The sequence below is a fragment of the Tympanuchus pallidicinctus genome, unplaced genomic scaffold, assembly GCF_026119805.1.
Source record: "Tympanuchus pallidicinctus isolate F22 unplaced genomic scaffold, pur_lepc_1.0 scaffold22, whole genome shotgun sequence".
NCBI classification, from domain to species: Eukaryota; Metazoa; Chordata; class Aves; order Galliformes; family Phasianidae; genus Tympanuchus; species Tympanuchus pallidicinctus.
Window position 1 is genome coordinate 23,944,555 of NW_026294739.1, and position 24,229 is coordinate 23,968,783.

The 24,229-nt window shown below is 42.8% G+C and overlaps 1 protein-coding gene across 2 annotated transcripts in view; it reads right to left on the bottom strand.

Moving 5' to 3' along the window:
• Nucleotides 1-24,229, bottom strand: part of ZFHX3 (zinc finger homeobox 3) — a 508,991-nt gene that overhangs the window by 337,444 nt on the left and 147,318 nt on the right. For both annotated transcript variants that reach the window (XM_052686500.1, XM_052686501.1), the window contains one exon: nucleotides 815-924. The gene's annotated coding sequence lies outside the window, so the exon portion shown is untranslated. The remainder of the gene's footprint in view (nucleotides 1-814; nucleotides 925-24,229) is intronic.

Genomic DNA, 24,229 nt, shown 5'->3' on the forward strand with positions numbered 1-24,229 from the left:
CAGACCACAGCAACGGTGCTCACCGCGCGTCAGCTGGGAAGTTCTCATTTCATACATCATTTACAGCGTGCTGCAGTGATCCCTGAAATCTGCCTGTGCTATTACATAAAGACCTCTTCCCCACCCAGAACATTCATCCGGGAGTGCAAATTGTTAGCTGTTTTGGTCAGAGTTATTGCTGCCGAAATTTGAATGTGCCACCACGGCATGGATGTCAGAGAAGCAAAGCATGCTCAGTAGTACATGATGAAGACAAAAGCTTATATTCTCATCAACAATATGGCATATTGTGTTTGAATACAGCAAAATTAAATTATACAGTCTACATCATAAGTGAATCTACTGTAGAAAAAATACACAATAGCAAGAAATGAGCTAATGCACATGCTTGCCTCAATATTTTTAAGCACAGATTTGCATTCGTATCCCCTATTTTCAGAAATTACCTTCCCAGGACAGTGACAGACCCACAACAAAGCCCCTCCTTTCAAGAACATATTTGTGCAGAACACACTCACATATTCTGCAGCCATTAACACAGGTAGATCACTTGTTTTTGCCACTGTCCCAGATAAATTATGAAGATTATCATTGATTATAAAGCCATTGCTGTTGGCATAGTCTCTAAAATAACTGAACTCCATCATTCACCAACCTAGGTACTGAACACTTAAATTCACACCACGGCCACAATTCACACAACTTCAGACTGAAAGCTGATAAACAAACAACTTTTGCATAGAACTCATTTAAGTGTTCCTAAATACTTGCACTCAGAGCTCAGCTTGGAAACAAAGAAGAGAGGCTTTCTTACCGTGTGCAAAGGCCTTCTGGGCTGGAGGGTGTAGCAGAGGGGAGAAGGGCTGCTTCCTGGGCATTAACTCAACAATTGCACTTCTTGTTCAGGATAAATCCAGAAAGTATCTAGCACAAATAAACAAAAACACAATTTTAGCTCAGTCTGGGTGGGAACAGACAGGTATTTTTCTTGCTACTTGACAGATAAATTCTTCCTGGTCTCCTTTCCAGCCTAGAAGTAAAGGTGTGCTCTGTGAAAGCAGCCACAGCACCAGTCTGGCACTGCACTGCAGCCAGCACAGGGAGAGCAACAGCGAGGCACCCAGCAAACACAGCCCGTCCTGCTGCTCCCTAACGCATGGATGCAGGCATTGAAAACGAAATACCAAGTTGTAACAAAAGCTGCAGAAGGAAGAATATGTTTGAAAAAAGCACCAGTTAATATTTTCAGAAAGATAAGGCCCCGGAGCCAATCATTATGGAACATACGAGAGAAGTACTAAATATAGATTATATCATTCTCCTCCTTTTGTGTGTCAAAGCCATATCTTAATTTTGTTTTCAAATCTGCCAATCAGGGCATAACTAATCACACAAAAAACATTTCAGCTTTCAAACGTCTGTCACACGTCAGGATCACCCACACCACACTGGCGTTTCCAGGGGAAAGTCGAGGGGCGCGTGGACCACCTCCCATGGATCCCTCACATCTCTGCCCTCCAAACTTCATTATTCAAATATTCAGATACTATTAAGAGTGAATGCATCCAGCCAGCAAACTCCTTCTCTCTGGAAAATGATTTTGCTGAGGAAAAGCAGCTTCACACAATAGTGGACTCTTATATTTCCTTCTAGAAGAGTGGGGAAGAGACTGCAGGGTTTGCAAAACAGAGGAGACCAGAACAGGTCCTGGAGTCAACCATACAATTTTAAACGGCCCAAACACACCCCCGTCATCTCCAAACACTGACCTATATCAGGTTTTAATTTCAAGTCACATCCCAAATTATTTCTAACAGCGAGAAGTGATGTCATCTGCAAGTGACATGATAGGTCTCTGCCCTTGGGCTGCATGCCTGGGGTTCCCCTGCTCCTCTGACCTTAGCTGTAAATCCATTCTTATTCTCTCCTGATGTTTCCTGAACTGAAGGAGAGAAAAATCTAGTGGGAGAAAGCGGTCCCTTGTAATGAGAGGCATTTCTGCCATGACACGAGGAGGGGGCCTCAGTGGTGCCCCAGAGTTAGCTGTGCACACAGCAGTTCCACCTCGGTACTGCTGCCCATCAGTGGGCACCTGAAGGGAAGAATACTTTCTGGAGTGTAAATTTTTCTCATAGTAATAGATACTCATTAGTACCTATTAGATTGAATAAAGAGCTTTTCACCACATCTACAGCCACATCACTGCAATGATGTGGAAATCGTCTTCAAAAATCATTGTTTGGACGCAGTGAGGAAAGGTATCAGCTCCCTGCTATCAACGCTTATAGTTCAATATGAACTATGAATATTCAATATGAACATAGCATTGCCCCAAGTTCATTATGTATTGCCAGGGTCTGCAGCAAGGAAGTCTTATCACTCCTGAAACGTGCCTTCACAAAGTGCCAGTAATTGCCCACGTTATGCACTCATACACCCTCCTTCTGTTATGCCAGAATACTTCTGCATTTGTTGCATCCCTGAAAAAAATAATTTTAAGGAAATGAAATGTCAATCTACCATTACTTCAATATTCCTATTATTTGTAACATGTCAAAACACATGTAATATATCAAAATATGGTAAGGCATACGAACCAAATGGCTTTGAGTTCAGACAATTTCTGACGGTAGCACAGCACAAGAACATAAGAAAGGCTCTGAAATCTCAGGTCATTCAATGAAAGTTTGCAGAAAGCTCCCTAAGTTCCTGCCCAGCTGCGGTGAAACAGCCAGGCACAGGAGGAAATCTTTTAGTAAACATTACATAAATACAAGTGGCTATCTAGTTACAGTTACACAGTAAGTACCTAAATCTGCTCCTCTGCATTCACAGCACAGTGCCTTGAAAAACAGTCTCAGATACAAGCTATTGACATTGCAGTATCGTTAGCTGAAAACCTAAAGGGAACTACATGTACCAGCATCACTGTAACAAAAAATGCAGGGAAAGAGGAGACGGTGCTTCTGTACAGTCCTCTGGTGCAGGCTCCACGGCCTCCGCCACATCACAGAAGTGAAGGCTCTACAGTCAGCACATCGTGCTTCACAAAATGAGTTCACCCAAAGAACATCCAGCACTGCGTGTGCCAGCACATGGACAGCCAGCAACAAGATCTGTCTTAACATCTAAGAGCTACAGAACCAGCAGAGCTGATACACAGAGTGCGATAGAAGTGATCTGTGATGAGAACCCCGCAGTCACCTTTGGCACTTCTGCCCTGGAATCTTCTGCATAACCCTGAGTTGCAAATGCTTACCTGAATGGAGCAAGCAGGTGTGGCAGGGCAGATCCCACGGTAAAGATCTACAGCCCTAAACTGTTCCACCTTCACTGCAAACCTCTCAACTCAAAAATCAATAACATACTGAGTAACAAACTATAAGCCAGAAAAATTCTCTGGAAAAAAAAACAATTCGGAATTGTGAGTCATGGAGCTGCACATTTCTGACACAAGTTCACGAAATGAAAACCTCATTAAAGCTTTAGCCAAAATTTCTAACTCATCAAAGGCCCACATTCTGAATAGCAATGAGTTTCATGAAAAAGAAGCAATTTTTCCTTGTCTGCATGTCTGTAAAACATCTCTTGGGTTACAAAACCAAATCTGATGACACTGAAAAGTCTTTCAGGAACAAAGACAGACAAGTAAAACAACTACCAGATCTCTTTAATTCCATGCAAAAGTGTCAACAGCAAAATCACTGCATCTCTTCTGTAGCGGAATATTAAACAGTTCATTAATATCCATTTTCCCTTCTTCTCTTTTCAGAGGCTACTAAAATTGTTTCTGTTTGATTTTACATGAGTGAAACTCCTCCCAAATGAAACAGGTACAAGTGTCTTGAAAGAACATTCAAGTGTACATCATTCAAGACCTTGGCAGTCCCTATCTCCGAGAAACAACAATAGCATCCCACTAACAATGACTTGCTTAACTATTCATTTTTGTAAATAATGGAACTGAAAATTATCTAGTGATGGATTTACACTTTTACAATGCATCTCAGGGATGAAAATGAATAGGGATGCAGAAATTATGTATATTACAATGGGTGACACACGGAACTTAAGATTCCAGCTAGCTCCACAGAAGAACACAAGCTGGAAAACAGCACTACCATTTTTAGCGTTTACCTTTGTCTAATATTACTCTGAGATATCCTATACATATTGTTTGTGTTATGCTAGCACTTAAAGACTCCAATTAAAATCCAAACACAGTTATATTAGGCCACAGTGGTATGAAAATCACAATAGGTGTCACAGCCATTTTCATCCACAACAACCACAATAATTTGCCTCTTTCTCAGACACGCCTTCCTTCCCATTGCAGCTGCCCACGGAATCTAACGTATCAGGTCTTATGGTGAGGAGGAGTGCTAAAAGGATGGCCCAGGCTGTCTCTTCGGACTTGGCTTTATTGGGAAACCACATTACTGTTCCCAGTGGAGGCACACGGCCGCGGAGCACAAAGCCGCTGACACGAGGCTTGCTTCCTCACCACCTTTCCTGAGCAGAAGCCCACGGAACCACAACAGCCTGCAGTCCTTCAGCTGAGAAACCCCGCTCCCCTGGGGTGCAGGGCTGCAGTTTTACAGAAAATTGATACATTTTCATTTTCTTCTCATTGCTCCTCCTTCTTAAGATTTTTTTTTCTTTTCTTTCAGCATAAGTACTGATTTTACTAAATAGCCCAATTTACCTTACTGTAGGCTATCATTTTGCTATTAGTATGCTTGTACAATGAACAGTTTAGCCTGGGAACCAGGTATGATCTGTTAGAAAGATAATCTAAGTTACAGGTGCATCTTTCACATGCGCCTTGCCAGTTGGATAATTCAGCACCCGTTTGTTTTGACTTGCAGACGAGGATCCCTCAAATTAACAGTTATCGAAAAATAAGGTCATTCTGAGGCAAGAAATTGACAAAGCTGACAACTTCTCTCACAGCAGCACCAATAAGCTTCCATTCAAAGGGAGTTGATAAAGATTATTATAAGCAGTTTTCCAGACACAGGACTTTAGGAGACAATATATAAATATTTTAAATGGTAAAATATAGGTGCTGGCTTTTTCTGTACCGTGTCCAGAAAATCTGCACAAACACATCAAATTCTCCACCTAGGGAATTTACTTTATTGTTACGTTTGCATTTAAAACAAATGTACGTGACCTATTTGGGGCTAATATAACTAAAAGGAACCTATTTGTTGTTTATTATTTATAGAAGATTCACTTCAGATTAGGCCTTCTGCAGACGTGTGTATCTGTGTGGCACCATAAAGTGTCTCCAGATATCTCCCAGCACTAAAACAGACGAGGCAATGACAAGTTAGGATGTATCCCAGTACGCACAGTATTTTATAAAAGCTAAGATTAAAAGCTGTTTTTTCCTCTTCAGAAAGGCCACATGAAAGAGCTAGCACCATGGCTAATGCATTGACCTTCTGTGTCTGATAATGACAAGTTCAAGTTCCAAGAGTTGGATAAGACGTGGAACTAAAGTAAGTGCACTCAAGCAACGAGTTCCTGCTCTGACAGAATCCCACTCACAAAACCAGCCTTCCAGAAAGAACGAGCAAAACAAATATTATTTTTTTATATATTTAACCATGGACTTCTTCTACACCAGCATATCTCAGAACTGTTCAGTCTAAGGCACCGATGGTCCCTTTTACTTTTTCATAGCAGATTTGAAATTATTTCACACAAGTAAGAGATGGTAAATTTCTAAAAGAGAGGTGTAAAATTGCTGCTCGTGTGTACAGATTCTTATTTTCAGCTTTTTTTTCTTGTAAACAGAGAGAAAAACATAGAAAATCATGTGTACCACACAAGAGAGGCAGCGTCTATTCACAGCCAACCAGGAAATCAGAACTGCATTTTCACATGACAAGCAGACCTCCTGAAGTGAACTGCTCTGGAGATCTAGCATGTTTTTGTTTTTAGAGGGGGATATGTGTCTGTGTTTAGCACATTATATTGTAAATAAATATTCAGAATTACACATGGATACCGTAACACCGCTCCGCTTAATTTTTGAGGGAAACAGTAAAAGCTAGAAGACATGCTGGGGCTCAGCTTGGTATAAATCAACATACCTGTCAGTTCTTAAGCATCAAATCATACCCAGAGCTGTGCAGGGAGTGATCCTCACCTCAGCCAGCACATAGGACAGAACATGAGTGCAAAAACAACACCGTTCCAAAAGGAGCTCCTTCAAACATGGCTCTTGAACCGGCATTTTAATTTTCTTCCCCTGGCCAGTCTGAGCTCACCTCAGAAACAGACAGTTATTTAGAAAGAACAATTCACCTTATGCACATCCAAAGCTTTGGTGCCTTTCATTCCAGGAAATTCATGCACACAAATTTTTTTTCTTCCTTGGAAAAAAAAATCAAATTAAAAAAAAAAAATAACAATACAATGGTACTGAGTTAAAAAAAAAAAAAAAGAAGCGCATTAAAAGAACACTAACATTTCTAAAACAAGAGCTCACGCTGAAGTTAAGAAATGGCCACAATTAAACTTGTCCAGGAAGACAGATTAAGGTCAAACATGTCTATTAATTTTGGGTATCCACTTTAAACCACCTTAGACCTACGTTTTATATTTTACTTTTTCATCAGCACAGCATTCCATAACTGCAGTGACTTCAGCCCAGCACAGCCCAGGCTGCACAGTGCCACAGGGACAGGCAGCCGAGGGTTGCCAGCTCTGTGCAAGCAGTCTCTTGCACAGGCAGAAAAAAAAAATCTGAATTTCAAAGAGGCCTTCAGTTTATGTACTTGCAGCCCCTACTCCTTTCCCTGTTTGCTACACTGATTTCAGCTTCCACTGCTCTGCTAGCCAGACCTCCACAGCAGCCAAATCCAGACCACCAGCCGTCACCCCCATGACTTTTTCGCACCCAGGGACAGCCCCTCAGCAGCACGCCGTCCCCACACCCCACGGCTGTCCCAACGGGCCCGTGAGCACAGCCGGGCCGGCCCCTATCTGGAAGCCGGGCACCCAGCCGTGGCCTTCTGCAGTGCTCAGAGCACCGGCACGAGCGGCACGGCGCGGCTGCACAGACGAGAGCGTCCCGCCCTCGCACCTTCGCTCCGCCGCAGTCACCTCCCTCGGCGGTACGGGCCAAAACACGACGAGCGGTGCCGCTTAACGCTGGCACCACGTGCCGGTTGAGGCCATCAGGACAGGGCACCGTAGCAGCCCACGGCCTGCTGGGGCGCCCACAGCCCGCCCAGGGAAAACAGCCTGCCCCGTGGGGCCGCGGCCCGCCCCAGGCCGTGCTGCGAGCTGCCGCCTCACGCAGGGGCGCGGGCTGAGCGTGGCACCGCCTGCAGCCACACCTGGGGATTCTGCCATAGGGCTGTCAAAATAAAGGATGTATTCGCACTTTGTAGCACGTTTTCTTTGGGTTTTGATACATCTCTCACTAATTCTAATTATCAAAGAGACTTTCTTCCTAAACAAAGGCTGCTGCTTCCTCATCCAAGAGCGACGTTAGGATGCTAAATGAGGAATGCGATCAGAGCGCCTTGCCAAACAAAGGGAGAAGTCAAACACAGACACTTGTGATTCCCCCGCTGGATCAAGCAGAGGGAGAGGAGCTGCAGAGAAAAAAAGCCGACGTTTCAAACACGTTTCTGTAATCAACAGTTCCTGCAAGCAAGGTTCAGAAAATTACAGGAAAAATGATCTTTTTCTGTAAATATCCCTTGTTGTTTTCTTGTTTAAGATGACTTTTTTCTGTTTTTTTGTTTTGTTTTGTTTTGTTTTGTTTTTTGTTTGGTTTGGTTTGGTTTCTTTTTTACACATCAGTCTTTGGCTTTTTTTCTTCCTCTTAGCTTAGAAAAAGGAAAAGCTATCCTGAAGTTTTAAAAAATTTGGCACAGTAAATTACAGTCTGTCATGTAACTTCTTCATTCAGATAAATTCTGAAGTGTCTGTTATGCACCCAAGACAGAACGATTTCTGCTACTAAGAAAATACATTTTTCCTAAGACATAAGTTATTTGTTAATAGGTCTACACACTCATTATGTGAAAACACAGTCTTCTAAAAGCTTATTATTTTCTTAATAAATTGGATATTAAATAGTTATTTGGACAATTTTAAAGTTAATGTTTATAATACAAACAATAACAATCCTTATAAAAACAGCTACTTCCTAACACCAGCACCGCTTTCTGCTTCCACTAAATGAATGCACCTTTGCCATCCCAGTCTACTCTGATCTGTGCAGCGAGTTTGAGTCCTCAACATCCGTTAGGAGAGACGAGAGAGAACTCTGCTACTCTTTATCTTGCTGTTCTTCATGCTTAAACTTACAAGGCAGTGTTTGCCAACCAACATCAGTGTTTTTCTTTCTTTCCTCCTTCCTTTATCTACTTGGCTCTTAGTGCCATCACAGTTATTTGGAGGTGTACAGAACTCCCATCACGTATATTCTGTTTACAAATAAGCATCTGCAGAAGGTGAAGCTAAAATCATGTCAGCAGAACACAGTTAAAGCTAATGCTTTAAGGCAGATAGCATGGAAACAAGGCAAATAATGTCATCTTTGTTTATTAATAGCCATTTCCCTCCCAGTGCAAGAGGGTTACCTTTCTTACTTCCTCTTATTCCTTTATTTGGTAGAGATGCCAGACAAAGTCTCTACTTTTAAGTCTATAAAGTATATGTTCAGGTTGCTTATTCCTTCTCATCTTTCTGTAAGATGAGAAACGTCACATTTTGCTTAGACTCAATGTTGCTAGTTTCATTTCTTTCAGAATATGCTTAAATCTTCTATTTTGGATCAGGTTCTTCTTTGCATTCAAAGTTATTCTAAAAAATTATAAGTATTGTAATGTTTGATACATTGTTTTAAACCAAGCATGGTAAAATTCAGGAGGTGATCTTCAAACCTGCACACGAAACTCGCACTTCTTCTTCCTATGAGCGTACACAAGACAGGAAACTGCAGAAGAAAGAAGCGTGGAGTTTTTTGTTTGTGGGTTGGTTTTTGTGTTGTTTCCATTTTTAATAACTCAGGCAGTAAGCATTTGATAGCAACAGCTGCCAAAAGTGCATAAGCAAATCAGGTTTAAAAGGCAGTGTCCAAAGGTGTATCAGTTTCTTACAGCCATCTTTCATGAAAATTAATTCGTTCCAGCCTGAAACGTGGCTCTGACACACCTATGAGCTACTGCTGGCCATCCACACACACTGGCTCACCACCAGTTTTACTGCCAGAGGAGATCAGGTCAGAGATGGCTTGTGTTGTCAGATCAGTCACTGACTTACCTCAATTGCCTTTGGCAAATCATTTAACCTCTCTGGATTACAGTTTTTATACCAGTAGAATAGATCTTCATCAAGGTAGGAGGAGTTTAGCCCATTAATTAATTAATGTAACTATTAAAACGCTCATACTTTAATACCAATCTCCATCTACTCTAATTATAATTCTAATACAATATTAAAAGTAACCAAAACAAAAACCAAAAAAGCCACTGCCTAGTAGATAGAACCGAGCTGTTTCTCTATAGGTGAGAGCTATTTCAAAGCAGCTTTCTGCCCGTTGCACCTTAATGACGACAAATTAAGGAGCACGAGGCTTTCCGTTTGCAGCTCGTGAGAGGTAACAAAAAGCACAGCAGCCTTTGTCTGGATGTGACAACTTGCATGCTTTGGAATACTGCTGTAAGTTTTAATGAGCTAAATTATTTAAAAATATATATTATGAAAATTCTCGTGACCTGAAACCTGACAGACTGTGTTTGAGCCTCAAACGGAATGTTCCTGCCTAGATCTAACCCTGGAAAGCAGAGTATATCACAGAAATGCTGACAGAACATTAGCTACACTGAAGTGTGCTAACGGGTACCACTATAATACACTCTATTCCAGAATAATTTTTCTTTTTATTATTTCATTAAGTTGTATCTCACTAAAGTTCCTCCTAGGATCTCTCTACAGCACCAAATTTTTCATTGAGAAAACTATAAATCATGGGCCTAAATTACAATTTAATTATAAACGCCTTCCCTTCTAATGCTGCCTGGGACCTTTTACCCTCCTACATAATTCTAAAAAATGACCCCTGTCATAATTTCCTTCACTAGAATAATATGCAGAGATCTAATCCTGAATCCTGCTGTCTTATAATTTAATATAAGAGGTAATTATTATTCAAAAGATAATGTTGCAGATATTGAAAATATTCTGAAGTTTAAGTCTAAAAAAACCTTGACTTGGTATGTAAAAGCCTCTTATTTGACTCCCGTAGAAAAGGAAGTAAATAAAAAGGTTTTAAGATTGCCTGCAAAATGCTAGCAGTATTATTTGTAGCCGGAATTTGTCTACTATAAATTCCATAACCTTTGAACTACAGAGAAGACACTCACACACACAGCAAAACCAGGAAGGCACCAGATCATTTATTATTGATTTCTGCTTTTTGCCATAGGTTAGACAAAAATTCTTCGACTGCTGCTCTCGAGCTGAAAAAAATATTTGAGGTGGCTCTGCATTGCTGGGTGCAAGGAGGTGCACATCAGCCGGAGCAAACAAAGAAAAAACCTCCTTCTTACAATTCAGAAATTTATCACAGCAAGGCACAGCCATGCTTGTCCAAAGCATCCCTGCAGAGGAGAAATTTAATACTATTAAAACTTTAAGGAATTCACGCTTCCTTTTTTTTTAAGTCAGAAAAGCAAAGCCTCAACGTCAATTCATCCTGCACACGAGGCAGTGAATTTAACCACGTTCGCAGAACACAGCTATTACTGCCTGTCTCCATTCCCTTCACAAAGACCTTGACCTTAAAATCTTGTTTTTCCTTTTTCCTAAAACTGAGATTTCATCAATTAAGAAGTGTTTTCTCTTTAGCCAACTCTTAGGTTATGCAAGAACATCTGCCAAAGATGCGAGCTGATCGTACGGATGGAGAAAAGAGGTCAGGATGTGCATAAGGAAAAGGACTTGGCAGAAGGAATTCCAGAACATCCTAAGAATGAAATTCAGAGAACAACTGCAATCCTTTTTCAGTCACAAATTCAGGGAGCGCGCCCCATTTTTTTCAAGCAAATGAGATACGAGATGAGCTTCCTTGCTCCTAACTGTGTGCAGCACCATCAGTAAGACCAAATAAAACACCGCAACTGACAGATTCAACATCCTGAAGAGGTTCAGGCCAGTGAGGTGGGCAGGAAATGGGGTTCACAAGAGGTAATTATCGCCCATGTTCACCCTTCCTAGGTGAGGCAGAACATCACTATTCGGCTCAATAAAAAAATCAAACTATATATTGTAGAGCACCAGTTTACTACCCTCTTTGTTTTTGCTTGGGGAGCAGTTCATTTAAGATGTAATAAATTGAAGGTTTTTTCCTGTCCTTCCATAAATCTAGGGACAGTGCAAATGAGGTGTTCCTCATTACGAAAGAAGAAAAGGGGCTCCCTAGGTAGTGACATGGACTGGTAGCATTAAAGCACTCATTAAAAGGAGCTCTGTTCTTTTTTGTAATAAGGAATATTACTTAATAGCACTACAAGCATGGTTCACTTCATATTGCTGAAGTGAGCTTTTGGGGTGCAGTGAAGAGTAAAAAAGGAGAAAGTACCACAAACATAATAAAATAAAGAGATGGAATTTTGCCTGTAACAAATTAATAATAAGTAAGGAAGTGTCATTGTCTGCCTGCATGTAACAGCATTGCTTCGTGCAACAGAAAGATGTAAGGATCTCAGGGGATTTGTGGAAGATGCTAGACTATACTTTCAAATGAACAAACAAAACCAGAGTAGATGGGCACAGGTAGACAGACAGAGATTGCCAGCAGATGATTTTCTAACGTGGGGATCCAAGAAAACACAAAGCTGAAGCAATTTGGAAGGAGAAGTGCTACTAGCAAACCAGGATGGGTTACTGTGATGGGGGATGTACAGCACCGAAAAGAACAGAGTGGAGCAACAAGAACAGTAATTTTATATTTCCACTTCCAACAAAAGTCTCTCCACAACAGCAGAGGTAAAGGTTTGGACATTTAGAGAATCTGAATTTCATCTCTCTGGGGATCAGAAGTGAAATTTCAGTTGTGGAATACCTCTGTTTGCTTTTCTCTGTGCACAACAGGAAATCTCTATCAAACACACATATTAGATACGAAGCTCATACGTAAGATACGAAGCACACGAAGAAAGAATGATGCTTCCCCACTGCTGGCATCCTGTCTCACGTGGGTTCACCTCAGATGCTTTGGAAGAAGACAAAAAAAAGGTCTGGTGATTATCTTTGCATTTGCATTCTACTCTGTAATGCCATTTGCTTCAGAACCTACAAGGCTGCGTCTGCAAGTAAGCACACCATGGCTTCCCATTGGACACAGCATTTCACAAGAGGGTTCTGTAGGAAGCTGTGGTTTGTACTGCATCAAATCCTCCCTACCAACCTCAGGATTGAGTGTGCAAAACAACACTTAGAGATGAAGGTCAGAAAACAAAGGCACTGTGCAGAGGGAACAACTGGAGATCTTGAATTAACTTTTTTTTTAAAAAAACTTTTGCAATCCTTGTGCCATTCAGAAAGGAGAATAAGGAGCGTTAATTGAGCAGGTATTATAGCTGTTGGAAGTGTTTTTGTTATAAGTCAATCACGTTGTCAAAACCATGATTAATCTGAGTAAGAGCTTTGCCTGAATTAGAAATGAAAAAACTGAGTTTACGTATTCCATTTACATTACATGTACATTAAGTTTACTTTAGAAATTATATTTTCAAAAAGCTATTGAAATCAGTAGGAAAGCATAGATTTTGTTTCTGACAAAACTTTCCTTTTGCTGCTCCTGCTCAACGCAGCCATCAGTGTGAGCAGCGTCCAGGCTGCAGTACCACAGCACAGCTTAGCAATGACTTCTGGAACTCTCCTCTCTCTTGCTTTTGTTGTCAGCAGGTCTGTTTTGCATAGAGAATGTTACTAAAGCACTGCAAAGCACCTAGACGTAAGTTCTTTACAGAAACAAACTTATTTCACACAAATGAATTTTCTTATATCTGCGCCTCGAGCAATTTCTCTCTTCTTCTTTTTCACCAAATCTGTTTTAATATTCATTCACAAAAGCACACTGAGGTCACATCGCTTCTCAGAGCAGAAGGATGACGAGGTCTGAAACCAACAGCAGGGCAGCTGGCTGAGAAACTACGCACAGATAACACGGCACCTCCGTGCCCATCTAAAGCTGTCCTGCACAACCTCATACAGTTTTCCTGGTCACCTCCCTCCTCTGTCAGATTACTGTGAACTGCACTGCCACCATGGAACCCAACGTCTCACAGGTTTCTGTTGCCTGAAAGTTCAGATAGCACAGTCTTTGCTTTACGATTCAGCACAGTACTTCAAACACTGTAAAGAGCCTGGGTTGGGGCAGGCCCCTGCCAAACCTCCTTTCACATCTCCCTCCGTTTTGGCTCCAATCAGTATGCCCTAAATACGATTCTTCACATATACACCTACACTCACCTAAACCACACTTCCTTGGCCTGCTTTTAAACAAAGCAGCCATGTGAGACTGGCAGAAACCTCCCTAAAAATCAGGATATGTGGCATCTGCTGCTTTGTCCCTGGCCGCAGCTGTTACTCTGCCACAGAAGTTGGTGCTTTGGAGAGACAATGCTTCTTCTGACAAATCTGTACAGTTTGTTAGTCATTCATTTCCTTGTCATCCTCCAGGCGCTTGCAAATAGTTTGGCTATTTCTTCCAGAATTTTTGCAGGAAGTGGAGCTGAGATGACTGATCTGCAACTGCTGTCCAAACTCCTCAGCTCCTGTTTAAGTCAATGACACTGCATTGCCTTCCAGTATTCTAACTCCCTTGCACAAGTTTTCAAAGACAGCCACTGCCTGTTCTGAGTTTAATCCAGCTTCACACATTCCTTTAATGAGGTTTGGAAGTGACGGTTGTAACAGCATCTATCTTGTACACTTTAGCCTGTTTTTAGTCTATTCAGAACTGAGATCTTATCCATTTGGCAAGTGCATCAATTATGGTAGCTGTTGTCCTATAGATGACCTTTAATAGAGAGGGATACGAAAACATTTGGCTGTCTGAAAATTATCATTTGCTCTCCACTGAATGGAGATCCCACACTTTTCTTTATTTTCCTATTCCTGCTATTGTTCTTAGTACCATTATCTTTGCTTTTTTAATGCATCTTGCTGGCTGGCTCCCATTTCATGAGTTGGCCTCTCTGATTTTATCAGAGCATTTTTCTGCTGTACTTTAACACTCACTCAGCAAGGTGGTTTCTTACACCTTGCATCCTCCCTCTGCTCTGGGATATTTTGCAATTGATAAAAAGATTTCATTTATATAATTATTCAGACTTCAGATCTGAATAACCCCCTGTAATTTTCATGTTAGATATCTGAGATATTCATGGTTGCTAATTATCCTTGTCTTTTAATTGCGTACTGAACTAAAAAACCTGCTAGCCTTTTGCCTATGATGTCTTCTGCATTCCTTTTGCATATTCCTTCTCCAGACACAGTGGTAAATGCTGCAACAAGAATTTGGTTTCTTACAACAACAGTTTTCACTGTTTTCCTGTCTGTAACTAGAGGCCACACCAAAAAAGAGAAAAAAGGACAAACAAAAGCTCAGGCTCCCAGCTGATAGCAGCACCCTTTGGCAGGGGTCCGAGAACACCCATCCTTCCAACTTTACAAGAACAGTTTTGCACAGGGAGCCCGGCCCCAGCACGTTTCTCTCACATTTAATAGGCCACTTTAGTAGCACGTTTACTTACTCCTCATCAAACAAGGATAATTGACAGCTTTCCACCCCTAGCATCCCACTCCGAGAAGGCAGTTTCCCCAGGAGCCGCCTCGTACAACCTCAAACACTTTATTACTGGTCAATTTGGGTTTCCTGCCCGCTTTAAGTGGCAGTGCTGAGGGTCTCTAACTCTCTCGTGTCTCGCTAATCAATATAAGCAGTCACTTCCACGGCATTTCCCTGCTACTCAGCAAGAGGGGCAACGGACTGCCATGGGCTGTAAATGACTGGATAGCTTTACTGTTGCATCAGGAAGTAACTCAAATTTCAGAAACAGGAGGAAGATCTGACTTTCTGGCTTCTTTTGAGCTTCTCTCTGCTTCTTGCTGTGAGAGCACCGAACGCCGTTGGCCGGGCTCCATGGCCGGGACCCGCTGTGCCCCTCGGCCGCAGCACTGGCCTGGCCCCACCGCCAGAGCTCAGGCACTGCCCTCAGAGGAGAGTGGCAGAACATTCTATCAAGTGTCGACCACAGCTTTACAGCCCCAGCACTACAGGTATGAGAAAGTTAGGATTAAACAATTATTGCCTCAAACTCACACAGTAAAATTTGTTTATGAGGTAAATTTTAACAAGAAACAAACAGCTAGTGTTGTTTATAAGCAAACTCAAGCTGTAAAAACCAGGGAATGCTTTGTAAATGCCAGCCCACGGGCCAGATGAGGTCCTGGGGGGAGCTCCCTGCTGTCTGCAGCTGGCTCTCACACGCACTCAGATCTGACCGGTTCCAGCAGCCAGGTGCAATCAAAGCCAGGCGCAGTGGTGAAAGGCATCTTCATTTGCTGCTAGTAAAGAGCTCTTCTCATGGGTCTTCCATTGCACGGAATGACCTCTCGGTAACATCCATATGGCAAACAGCCACATTGGCTACTAAAAGATACATCTATTATTTAGTGACAAATAACATCAAAAAGACCGCGCTGAACACAACACCGGTGTGCACGAGGCTGTGCCAGGCTCCACCAGTTGAGCCGAGTGGTGACCAAACACCTGAAACCCATCGCCAAAGCTGATGGGCACTGGATGTGTCAGGGCTCCTGGGCTGGCTCACGTGGGAGCCGTCCCTTCGCCTCTGGGACCTCTGCAGTGTGCAGGACCTGAGGAGCACCAGTGAACACTGCTGCTCTCGCTGAAGTCCTCACGCTTGGTGTACTCTGAGAAGGAAATGCTCCTTTTAGCTGATCCAACTTTACTAACCCTTAACAACAAAGAAACAAAAATCAGGGTAGGGGGAGAGAAAGAAGGAGGAGGACGGAGGATGTAACATTCTTTTTGACCGCGTGCTAAAAAAGTATAAATCCTTTACAAAGCGAATATACGCCTACTGCAAAGCACTGAGGTGAAAAGGGAGGTCTGAACATCCCTGCTCCCCCAGGATCTCTTCAAGCGAGCGTGTTTCTGTGGTGGTTGCCTTGTGGTTTCGTTGTTCACTACAGTTTCCCAGAGCCCTATATTTTACTGAAACATAAGTACAGGCCCACCAATTCGCTGACAAGCTGATCTATTGGCTCTAGGACACTGAGGGGAATTATGCTCCTGCCGCCCTGATGCTCTCCTTTGTTTAGAAAAAGAAGAGAGAAAGAGAGAGAGTGGAAAAAAAAAATCCTCAATCGTTTAGTACAAGTCATTTTACATGCTGGGATAATGAAGTATAAAAATGCCTTCAAAGGACTGATTTCCTACTTTTAACTCACTACCAGCCGAGCTCTTTGTGAGGCCCTCTGGAACATGCATTCCCAGCCCCACTCAAACAAAAGAGCTGCGAATTCATTAAACTATTTAATTATGCCTTTTTATTTTTCTCCATTAGCAAGCCCTGCCAGTACAAAGTAAATAAAGCCACCATGGTCTTTCCCCAGCAGACACACTGACTGTTTTTATTCTTTATTCAGTTTACAATATAAAGGGCTATTTTTTTCCCCCTCCTCCTATTCTTGGCTAGTTTCCTAATACAAGCCCTACAAACAGAAGCATCCAACTGTACATGCAATGCATGGAACTAGAGAGCAGCAGCAGCACTCAGCATTGCAAGCACATACCCTAGACAGCTTTCAAAGTACCAGCAGCCAGCGGCAGCCAAACAGCACTTTACAGCCAGGCGCGGAAAAGATATTAGCTTTTTTTTTTTATACTCTAGTAAATTTGCTTTTTACATCTATTTCTTTTCAGAAGGGCTTGTTATTGAGCTTACTGTCCACAAATTCCATTGATCTCAGGCTGTGACTCAATCCATATGCTCACGCTTTGACACCAGCACAGCAAGCAAGCGATACAAATCCTGTTCAGGCTACAAACTTATTGATTTTATAGATTTCCCCCAAAGTTGTGATAATGATATATCATTGTTAAATTTGGTAGAACAAACTGCTTTCCCAATCTGTCAATGCGAGCATGAAAACCAATTCACAGCCTTGTTTAGAAGGCTTTCCCTTCAGAAGAATAACTACTGCTAGCGGAAGCAGATCACCAATACCAGCCGCTGGCACAGGCGTGATGGATGTTACCCTTCCTGCTGCCCTTTGCTGACCTACAGCAGCCTGGGCTCCCACCTCACCTCCTGGTTATGAGAACCACCCTCGGTTTTCAGCAGCATTTTTCAAATTCATTATTTAAAACTTGCAGTATATGTAAACCACAGTAATAGCTTTTAAACATATTTCCTCTAAATATTTTAGATGCATTAAGACAACAAGAAAATTGATTTCTAACAAATCATTTTTGTTTGCTCTACTCCAACGCTCACACAAATGACAAAGCTATGCTTTTCCCTTCCATGGGAGGGAGACAGAATACTGACTCAGAGGAGCATCTTCACTTCCTGCATCATCACAGCTTCTCCATCTGACAGTGGTGGGAACAATGAAACATTCCACTTCATAACAAATGGCCTCCGCTGTGAAACACAGTTGGGCATTTTCCTCATGGCTTCTTTCTGCCAAAGCAGAAACTTGATCCGACGTTCGTCTCCTCACCAAGAGGCTTCCATTCCAGAGGTATTAGAACAAGGAAACTCAAGCTGTTTCTCAGGTTCTGAGAACACAGCATAAGCAGTACATCCATCCTTATGTGCTTATCATACCACAGAAAGGCAGTCATCAAAAAAGTCTGCACGGTGCAGAAGATGCACAAAAACTGTAAACAGCTGTTGTGTTTTTAACAAACCATGAAACAGCTCTAACAAAATGGGTTAGTGGAATTACAATGCATGCTTTCATTCACACATTCTCCTCAACTCTGAAGCAATTATTGGCACTCCAAAAAGAGAATTCAGGAACAAAAAAAAACTTACCAAAGAAACTGAAACCAATCAAGAGTCAAGAATTACAGTGTTAGAAAACAAAGATTAGGAAATCAATGTGAATAAGTAGTGCCTCTGTTGCATACCTTCTCTTTCCTACCCCAGCCTTTCTATCGGCTATTTCTCCCCATTCTCCCAGCACACTCCTGCTCAGCACAGAAACAGCAGTTGGTCTCATCTGACATCGTGCCATTAGCTCAGCACACAGCACTGTGAGAGTTCTCACAGGTTCTCCCAGGACTTGCTGGTGATGGCTCCACACACATCTGCCCTCACATCCCCGAGCAGTTAGCCGTGCTCCCGGGACGACGCCTCCGAGAGACATTCATGTCTCCTTTTCCTTTGATTTAATTCAAGCTGATAGATGCTGAGCTCTTTTACCTGCTGCGGCTTTTTTGAACTTTCTGCATGCCCTTTCCAAATATGCCTTTCTGAACTTCAGGGCGCTTTACATTTGAGCATGTGCCCGCAGTCTCTGTTGCCTAACTTCCAACTACAGTAAGGAATGGTTCCAACACACTCCTCACCTGTCTATGGTATTTCTGCTGTTTTTCTCACTACAGCAGAAATGCCGGGCTGACAGGTGATAGAGAAGAGCCCAACGCCAGTTCTTCTGTCTTTGTGTTGCTGAGGAGCTGTGCTTCGTGCTCACCCACCAGCCCGTGGGCAGGAAGCGGTATCACAACACGTCTGCACAGAAACAAATTATTTGTTGGACAGAGAAAGTACTGCCAGTAACACACGAGGCATTCAGATATCCTTTGTGTGAAGAAAGTGAAGACCTTAACAAAGACAAGTGTTATTACTAATCTCGCTTTTATGATGGGAAAGCTGAGACCCGGTGAAATTGCAGGATTTGCCCAAGGTCCCATGAGAGCAGTGATAATGTAATGCACCGTAATGATCTCACTATCAGATAACAAACTTTATTTTCCTCTTCTTAAAAACGTTCACAAAAGGAATGCCTTTGTGATGAAAGGCAAACAACGCCACAGGATCTACCAGTGGTCATCCTACATCTTCCAGAGGAAGCACGGGTGCTCATAAGAAAACCATTCTATTCAGCTATCTCCTTCCTCCCCATTCCTTCTGTTCAAGCGCTGCCTCTTTGTGGAGCAGCTATGACTCTCATATCCTCTATTGTTCCTTGCTTACAAGACAAATAATGGCATTTCCCCAATCAATCGGAGCAACAGTAAAGGCATCACGTGCTCCTCTAGCATATTTCAGATTACCTTTCACACTACGTGATATATAATTTATATGCCTCCACAACAGGAAAAATCCGATGGTGATACTCGGTGGAATTCCCACTCCGGGTAACGCAGCATTTGAGAGGATTCCCAGAACCACACGCTGCAGGTGATTAGAGGAGAGAACTGCTGCCTGCCAGAAGGGAACTAAATAGGCAACTCCGAATGCGGAATCAGAGTGTAAAGTTATCTGAAGAATATGAGATCATCCTGAAAACTATCTTAATTCATTCTTGGCCCCCCAAAAGCAATGGATTTGGACAAATCACAGAACCTTAGCCTTCAATTAATGTTTCTTGAAAAATAGGTCTATCCTTCCTTGCATCCCACTCTCTCACTTTCCTCCCCTCCCCCCCTTCCCCCCCTCCCCCCCCCCATGAAAAAAAAAAGGAAAAAGAAGAAAGTCCTTCCTGATAATTGCACTGGTCCAAATGTGCAGGGGCTTTCATACAGAATGATGGCTTCCCTTGTCTCCTGCATTTGTTCATCTCCTTTGGGAGGAGCAATTTACAGAAAGCATTATCGATTTTTGCCATAATAGGTACAGAGATGCCTCACTGTCCCTGCTCAGCCAGCTCACTCTCTGCATCACAACTGTCAGGCCAGTTTGTGAAGCCCGTCATTATTTTTTTTCAAGTAAATCCATCATGGGAGTGGGGGAAAGTGATGAAAATAAAATTATTTTCACCTTGCCATAAAAAAGAATGGCCATGTTCCCTAACAGAAATAAGTGCAAATGCTGTCAACTAAGAGAGCGGAAGGGAAATTCAAAGCAACTAAAAGCAGGCTGGGGGAGGAAGGGAAGGGAGGAGGGAGTGCGAGGAGGCATGGCAGTAGCTAATTTACTTTGAACACATTCTGGAATTTTCCTGTTAAAGCCACTATTTACAACTCTTCCAGTTGTTCTCCATGTTCACATTTTTCTGGAAGCACTGAAATCCATCCTTTCTGCAGGTATTTTCTTGGGCTTTTAAGGTGTTGAGGAGATTGTGGGTTTTGCAACGCCATTATTAAATATTATTGGTCTGCGGGATGAAATCTGCCTGTAAACCTCCCTCTGAATACAGACCACCCACCTGCTGCAGAGATTACCAGTTGCACTCTGCTCCTTTGTGTACAGAAACGTTTGGGGTTTCTCTCCCTCTCCCCGTTCACTGGGGCAGGCCAGGGCCACTAAACTCATTTTGTCCCTGATCAGCATGTGAATGTTGAGGGACACTTACTCCAAATGCTTCTGAAACTCAGAAAGCCTTTTAGAAATTGCATCTAAAAACAAACAGTCCCCCCGCCCCTCGGCTGCATTACTGACTCCCAGACAAGTCCTTTGGTATTCATCCCTCCTCCTTGATTAGTTTTTGCTGTACTCTTCATGTCGGTCACTTATCTCACATCTTTAAGGTCACAGGCTGCAGTACCCTATTCCAGCGCCCCGGCTTGTTTTTTATTCCTGAAGACAGCCTTGTTTTGGGCTCAGAGGGTTTAATCCAAGAATTGGCCCTGGATCTAATTCCCAGATCCTCAGTTCATTAGCCATGAAAAGTGATAGCTGCTTAAGATTTTTATGAGACATTGTTCCAAAAGCGGACCACAGAAACTGCACAATTGCCTGACACATTGTACAAAGCCCTGGCTGCTTTGGTACTGACAACAAGGAGCTTGATAGCAATCAAACAGCTTAATGAGAAGCAGCAAGTTTGCTCTTGGTAAGGAGCAGGGAAGCTGTGAAGTTTGTTTCCAAGTGGTGCTCCCTGTAAGGATGCTTTGGATAAGATTTAAATGGCCAGAGCCCTACTTCAGGAGGTTGGCAGAGAGGTACACAGTGGCCTGACCTCTCCCTACCCGCACTTGCAAACATTCCCTCATCCAGAGCTCATCTGTCCCATCCCTCCAGGCTCTTCAGCACACCCAGATATGGATGCTGAAGTTAGCTGTACCATTTCTGGCAATTGGGCCAGGAACACTGGCAGAAAGCTGCCAGACAGCTGCACGGAAATGTCAAAGGATTTCCTTCAGTCAGGCTGTAGCATAACCCCAGTCACCAGTCCCATACCCACGCAATGACAGGGACACAACAGCAGTCAACACAAGGCGAGATGTTTATAAGCAAAGCGGACACTCCGCTGAGTGCTGCATTAATACCACTCGCAGCTGTATTGCTGAGTGGCTTGGGAACCATGAAGGGCCAGCAGCAGGGCTTCATACCACACTGCTTATTCACTTCTTGTCTTTGGACCCACAGCCATTGCGCCAACTGCCTTCAGTGCTCTGCAAACATCTCTGAGCAGATCCTCATCAGACAGATTTATGTAGAAAGCTATATACCAAAGTGTAAGTTGTACAGGAAGCAGTTGGCTGCTTCTTAGAACGTGCCTACTGACATACAGTAACGCTGCTGCTTACAGTACACAGCAACCTTCATGAGAAAGCTGTTAAAGAAGGTCAGAGCTGGGGCAGCATTGGTACAGGGCTCGTGGTCTGTGCCACCCGTCCCCCACCACCGAGCCCACTGCAGACAGCACGAGCTGCATGCGCCTGGAGTTGCTACAGAAAATCAAAGACATCCTTGGCTTCTCACTAGAAAGCAAAAAATAAGCTTTGTAATATAGATCAAGCGTATCAAGAAATTTTAGCTCATTTATTAAATGTAGAGAACGGCTATTACCGCTATTTATCTAATACGCTCTGCTGTGCAAACAACAGGCCCAATTTCAATAGCAGGGTAATTCTGTCAATGAATTACCATCCTAAGGGAAAAATTACTTTAAATTAGTTTAGTTTGTTCTTTTGCTCTAACAAGTACATTCTAGATTGTAATTGTTTTTAAATCTCTGCTCTCTGGTGCGGACGCGCTGCCGGAGCAGGTGGCTGCCTTATGGCTCTCACCCCGCCAGCATCGCGCTGCGCTTAATTCATACATATGTTCAGACACATGCATCCGCGCCCACAACAGATGTATGCACAAAAGCACACAGACACATATGTGGCTGCTGTTTCATATAACAAGTACAGTAAAAACATTAGGATGAGGAAAATTTGGAAAACAGCCTGCAGAAAAATAACTTTCACTTTAGCTTTTAATTTTAAATACATTAAATTAGCCACGATCACAGGAGAAGTATGTGGTGAAACCAGATGAGTTCAAGTGTTTGCCGACCTCACGTTTACATTTTGGAATAAATGTTTTCCCATTCCACGAGTAATACAGGCAAACTACCCTCTGCCTTTGGAACATGCTAATAGCATCGAGTGTGGCTGCAGCCAAAAATGCTGAAGAAATGGCAACTTCCTACCCAAAGATTCTCTCATGCGTAAATGGGTTCAAATGCATTGATTTCAGTAACAGAACAGCTATTTACCAATTCTTGGCCAGTCAAGGCCAATACAGACGTCAGTAAGCGCGCAGCGCCGCATTACGTCGCATCTGACCCCACAGCACACTGAGCTCTGAGCAGCATCGATCCGCCGGAACCAGCGCCATGCAAGAGTCCGTCAGCATCTGCAAAGCAACAGCACTCAGGCTGCTGAACAAAGCAAACCAGAAATGAAGTCTGATCCTGAGCACAAGCCTCAGCTAGTTCACAAGTGAGTTCACTCAGCTCACAAGCACAAGCACAAGCTAGTTTGAGAACTAGCACGGACAGAACCAGTGGTGATCTACCTGCTCCTGTGTGAACTGCTAGAGATGCAAGGACGCAGCTCCCAGCGTTCCACCAACGCACACAGGACATTGGCTATAGCAGTGTCAAGTGCCGGCAGCTGTCTGACAGGACAGATTCCTCTAGGCAGAAGATCTCCCCACCACAGAGCAGCCAGGAAGCACACAGTGCACATCCCCGCGTGTTCCTCCCTGTGCTTCACGCCGTGGCACTGGACCTGGCTGGATGTTAGCTGTTGCAATCACCCACACTTATCTTAAGAGCAGGAAGCAGGATTTGTTTCCTGCATATTTTTCTACACTCTGGTCTTGTGAGAGACATGAACCCCACTGCTGGTCAGCGTGCACTTTAGCAGATCCTTTTGCTCTCACGTTTATTGAAGCCTGACAAGATGACGCTACAGTTCAAAGCTAGCCTTTAAGCACGCTGTTAACATTAAGAAAACATAATGTAACAAGGAATGAAGAGAACTGCTCGCCTTAGAAGAGTTAAATAGAATTGGAAGTGTAATTTAAAGGAATATTTAAACATACACGTAAGGCGAGCAATGCACTCTCCTCTCAGATAAACATCTACGGATTGAATTTCTTTGGTTTTGGTGGAGCAAACTCTGGAGAACTAGTGAAAGATTTTATTTTTTTTTAATGGAATTAAAATAGGAAGGGAGTATACAAGAAAGTGGATTATTTGTGGAAAAACACTCTCTGGCCTGAATGCTGGGGTAGAAATGAAGCCCGCTGCGCTTTCTCTGCATTCAGCCTCTGGCTGTCCAGCTGGTAACCAGATCATGTGGAACACAGCCCTCTGAAAGGTGGAAAAAGATCTGAAATATGAAGCACTGCTGTTTTTACTGCTAATTCTATAGAAAAAAACTATAAAATATTAAAGAAAGTATTTAAAAATATATTAAACAAAATTTGTACCATAATAGCTTGACCTGACATCAAAATGCAGCTTACAGCTTGTCTGTCCTGAGTTTCATAGTGTGGATAACAGAGGAACAGGCAGAACGTTCCACACAGCCTCCAGCATTCAGCAAAATAGGATTTGGGCTTCGTTAAAACAAATTCCAGGTGGAAAATCGGGCATGCTGATAAAAGCAGTGCAGGAAAGAGTGTTAGCTCTGATAGGGTAGGATGGGTATTGAATTCACTCTTTACATTACAAGACTTAATTAAAGAGGTTGACCTGAGGACCC